The 5,115-nt window shown below is 57.6% G+C and overlaps 1 long non-coding RNA gene across 1 annotated transcript; it reads left to right on the top strand.

Moving 5' to 3' along the window:
• The first annotated feature begins 3,809 nt into the window (after nt 1-3,809).
• LOC145530493 (uncharacterized) lies at nt 3,810-4,455 on the top strand. Its single transcript, XR_014071837.1, has 2 exons — nt 3,810-4,218; nt 4,338-4,455. It is a non-coding gene; the product is annotated as an uncharacterized LOC145530493 (long non-coding RNA).
• The last annotated feature ends 660 nt before the right edge of the window (nt 4,456-5,115 follow it).

The following is a 5,115-nucleotide window of genomic DNA, read 5'->3' as shown; positions in this document are numbered from 1 at the left end:
GCTCGAATAGGAAGGGCTGGAGAATGAGCTGTGGCTTTCTGTGCTGGACACAGAACCAGCACCTGCCAGGATGTATCAGAGACGGAGGAGCCCCAGGCGGGCGGGTGCAGGGAGATGAGATTTTTATTGGGAGGTCAGGGCCAGGCCTCACACTTTGTAAGGTGTTGGAATTTCAACTTCTCTTCCATGACTCCCCTTCCTCGTATCAGGTGTTAGACCTGTCTATACCCCCAGGCCGCTCTGAGAGAGGCCGGCCCGGTCTCAGGGCTGGAGAGCTGACTGCTGTCCTTCCTCCTCCCCCTGCAGAGGAAAGTGGGTTTAGACCCGGAGCTTCCCGGGACCCGTGTCGGCCCGTCCGCAGCTGGCCTCGCGTCCCCGAGTCCCTGCCCTCCCGACGGGCTGAGTGTCCTCGTCTTCACCCCACCTTCTGACACGAGGCACCGGCGGCTGTGGCTTCAGCCCGGAACCCCCCGCTGCCCCCACGCCGAGGTCCCAGGCCTCCTGAGTCCTGAGAGAGACGCAGAGCACCTCCGGCCCCTGCCCCGCCCTGCCGTCCACCCGCTGCTCCCAGAGACCCTTCCTGGGCCGCAGCGCGGGGCTCCTCCGCGAGGCCGGCCTGTTTCCAGGGTCGGGCTGTGCAGGCAGACGGGCAGCCCACGAGGCCACGCACGTTTGGCCGTGGTTCCCCAGTGGGGCTGGCGTCCGCTCTCCTAGGAGGAGACTGCCTGTTCGGTGGGTTCAGCATCTCCCCATACACACGTCCCTCTGCTCCAGGTGGGCAGGAGCCCCTGTAACCTAGCAGGTGGTGCTTCTGTGTCCGTTGTCTTTGTCCCCAGAGGGCATTTGGGAGCGAAGGGTCACGATGCGTCCGCTGCAGGCGCCATGCAGCCCCAGTTCTCCGGCCTGGAGCTCTGGGCTCCTCTTACGTAACCTCCGAGAACAGATACGCCACGATCCCGTGCTGCGCATTGTTCCCGCCAGTGAAGGAGCCATTAAGTTGCCTTTGAAATCTCCATCCTGCGCCTATCTGCATGCATTAGCATATTTTATGATTTAAATCTAATTATCGGGGTTTTTCCAAGCGATGAAACTGAACGTGACCGAGTCGAGTACTTTATGGGCAAACTTGATGAAAGGCTTTCTTCACGTGGGATGCGACCAAATTGATGAAGGATCAGAAATTTAAAGACGAAGCGAAGGCAACCACTCCATCATTACTGACGGGAAGCTCCCCGGATCTGCCCCTGGATTTCCTGAAACCACCCTAGAGAGCGGGTGGGCCCAGGAAGCGGAATGTTAAACACGGTCACGGTCATTTCTCCCAGGGACAAACCCCACCTCCTGAATGTGGCGTCTCCAGTAGAGAGTTGTTAGAAGTACACATTTCTGGGACGTCTTGGTGAAGGGGCTGTGAGACGTTCTCCGTGAACCAGGGGTCAGCTGGCTTGGTGCCAGCCTGATCTGTGCCATTGACTCCAATGGTTAGTGAATTCATTTCCTAGGGCTGTACTGAAAACGCCAGCTTTAAGTCACAGAAATGCACTTTCCCACAGCCTGCAGGCCGGAAGTCCAAGGCGGGGGTGTCAGCAGGGTGGGCTTCCCCAGGGGCAGTGATGGAGGCTCTGCTCCTGGCCCCCTCCCCATATTCTGGCAGCCCCGGACACCCCTCGGCTCACAGGTGACCACCTTCTGCCCACGTCTTCTCATTGCCTCTGTCTGCGTCTGTCTGTCTGATTCTCCCTCTTCCTACGACACCGGTCACATGGGCTTAAAAGGCTGCCCCAAGGCCGCGTCTTCACTCGCTGTCCTCCCAGACCTCCTCCAGGCACGCTCACGCTCACAGGCCCCGGGGGATTGGAGCTTCAGCACACCAGGGGACATGGCTCAAGCCCCAGGGCTCAGGTAGGCGTCACAGAGCCGGCTCGAGTGGCCAGCTCTCACCCTGAAAGTCTACTCAGATGGTTTTCACAACTAGACTCAACACAACTCCTTCCTAGGAAGCTTTGCCCGGAAGGTATGGCTTCCCACAGATGCCTGACGTCCAGACGGGAAGAGCCACTGGCTGCCCTGTGAGCCCATTCAGGAAAGAAAAGCAACAGCCCCAGGCCTGGAAATCTGGAGGAAACGTGATCGCTAGATGTTGGGCTCTTCCAGTTAATAAAGCCTCCTATCTTAAGTATAAAGTATAAATGATCTTAGAGCCCATCACTGATGCTGGGGAAGTCTGAGGGCGGGAAGAGAAGGGGACGACAGAGGATGAGATGGTTGGATGGCATCGCCGACTCGATGGACATGAATTTGAGTAAACTCTGGGAGATAGCGAAGGACAGGGAAGGCTAGCGTGCTGTGGTCCACGGGGTCGCAAAGAGTCAGACACGACTTAGCAAGTGAAGAACAACAATAAAATCATTACAACTAGTATATGTGTGAGCAACTGAACAACAGGCCATCACACTGTCCTCACAAGCTGGTAAAGACTTTGGCTAAACTCCACCCAGGAAGCGTGGGAATTAAAGGGAGGGGTGAGGACAGTCACAGTCTGTAGGGTTCTGAAAGCATGACCTCCAACTGAGCCTGCAGAGTGGGGGACAGGGCCCGGGGAGTCTCAGCCTTGACCTCCCTCAGCTCTACACTAACAACACTCTGCTCCTCCAGCAGCTCCCGGCCGCCCAGCGGTGCCCACGTGCTGGTTCCTGGTCTGCACTGTCAGACAGCGGCTAAAACACCCGCCCTCCCTGCCACGTGCCATGGAATCAGAAACCAAGTATCGGAAAATACCTTGTATATGATGAAAAACCCTGAAAATTCAACTCTGCAGAGAGGCGGTCCTTTTTCCAGGGGAGAACTAAGCTGTGAGTTGAAATGAGTGCACAGGGTGTGGAAAAGGCGTAACTGTTTGGGCCGAGCGCTGACCCGTAGCTAAAAACCCCTTCATGTCCCGGGAGAAGCCCCGCGCCTAAGACACTGAAAGCCTCTGGTCAGTGATGTCTCTGGACGAAGCCTCCTGGACCCATGTTGCCCTGCTGGCTTGGTGGACGCCTCCAGAATCTCCTTTATTTGCTGACCGGGGACATGGCCTGAGCCCCTTAAGTGTCCATGGGACAACAAGCCCTGAGTAGGGCTGGGGGGGCTGTCCACCGGCCCCTGGCCCCATCCACAAGGCCACAGATGCCCACCTGGTTTTCTGGTCACTTCATTCCCCTCCAGTATCCTGCCCACATCTACCAGTCAGCCTGGCTCACGCCACTCTCTCCTGTCAGCCTCCAGGGTGCCCGGGGGCCCGCAGTGCTCCTGCAGTGACTCCACCACTGCACCACTGGCTTCCAGTGGCCCTGCATGCAGACAGGCCTGCTCTCCCCCGGAGGACAGAGCCATGCCTGTCCCCCGCACCCTGCCGCCACCTCAGCCCCAGCACAGCATCTGGCTCCTGGCCGACCTCCCCCACCCCTGCCACGCGCGTGGACGAGCGGGACCCCCAGGCAACCAGGCCCGAGCCGGGCGCCAGCTGCAGCCCCCTGGACCAGCACACCCTCCTGGAGGCGGAGACGTGGCTCAGAACCAGCCCGGCCCGAGGTCTGGAGGCCGGGCCTCCTCCAGCGCCTGGAAGGAGGGAGTCACTCTTCTGCTCCTACTTTGTTCCCAGAAGAACAGAACTCCCGGTGATCAAGTCACGAAGGGCACTCCCCCCGCCCCCAGCTTCTGTTTTTAGCCTGTGCCTGCCAGGATCTGAGATTCCATGGTGATGGGAGTCATAGAAATAGAGACGGAAGATCAATTGCCTAAAAGGTTCTGCATTCTGTGCTCCCTGCATAAGCGGCCGCGAGCTGGAGGCCGCACACTGCCTACCCGCTAATTCACCCTCTGCTTTCTCAGATGTTCCTGCAAACAGAGCTCACAGGGACCGCAGCGTTTTACCCACCCGAGCATCGATGGAGGCAACAGCAGCTCGCAGGCCCATGGGGCAAAGGAAGAGGCAGGGGGGTGATTATGCCCATCAGTCACCTCCTGAAAAGCCCCAAGATACCCCCAGCACCAACACTCAAGGCCGGTCTAAAGCAGACAGTGGCGTCTACACACACAGGGTCACCCCACCACCCACAAGGTCAAGGGCAGAGAACTAAGCCCAGCTCTTTACACATAACCCACTTTAATCACACTGTTCTGCTGTGTTCTACCTTGAAAAGTGGACTTCCAAGATTCAAAGCCTAAGGAAGAAAGGTATGAAGTTAAGTGAAAGCTGCTCAGTCATGTCTGACTCTTTGCAATCCCATGGACTATACAGTTCATGGAATTCTCCAGGCCAGAATACTGGAGTGGGTGGCCTTTTCTTTCTCCAGGGGATCTTCCCAACCCAGGGATCGAACCCAGGTCTCCTGCATTGCGGGCGGATTCTTTACCAGCTGAGCCACAAAGGAAGAAAGACGCAATAAACACCATAAATGTGAAAACCGCTCATGACATTGATGTGGCTGTTTTGAGAGGCAATGGCTTCGCGGGACCCCTTTCAGGAGCTCACAGTAAACCCACATGGTGGGTAATACTAGCATCTTTCCACAGATGGAGGCCTTCTCAGGTGGCCCAGCACTAAAGAACCCACCTGCAATGCAGGAGACACAGAAGCGGGTTTGATCATAGGTTGGGAAGATCTCCTGGAAAAGGGAATGGCAACCCACTCCTTCATTCTCGCCTGGAGAGGCCCATGGACAGAGGAGCCTGACGGGCAATAGTCCATGGGGTCGCAGAGTCGGACATGACTGAGCATGCACACACCACAGATGGAGACATCAGATGACACGAGGAGGAAGGAGACTGAAGGGCTTTCTAACTTTCAGAAGCAACAGAAGCAGAGCCGTACCCATGTCTGCCCAGCACCTTCCACCCCTGGCCAGTTCCAAGTCCCAGAGCCTCTGCTCCAGTGAGAGTCTGAGTCTCACGCAAGGAGGGCAAGTTGCGCTGAGCTGCGAAGATGTCCCTGGAGCTGGTCAGAGGCAGGACAGTGGGCTTTGCTCCACCAGGACCCAGGTCTCCCATGGTGGGTCCCCTCCTGGATAGTGAGTCTCCCCCTGGAGGGTGGTGCTCCCCCTGGATGGACCTCACCCTGGTGGGTCTCCCCTG

The sequence above is a fragment of the Giraffa tippelskirchi genome, chromosome 12, assembly GCF_054371585.1.
Source record: "Giraffa tippelskirchi isolate mGirTip1 chromosome 12, T2T-mGirTip1v1.2.pri, whole genome shotgun sequence".
NCBI classification, from domain to species: Eukaryota; Metazoa; Chordata; class Mammalia; order Artiodactyla; family Giraffidae; genus Giraffa; species Giraffa tippelskirchi.
This window is presented reverse-complemented; position numbering and strand designations above follow the sequence as displayed.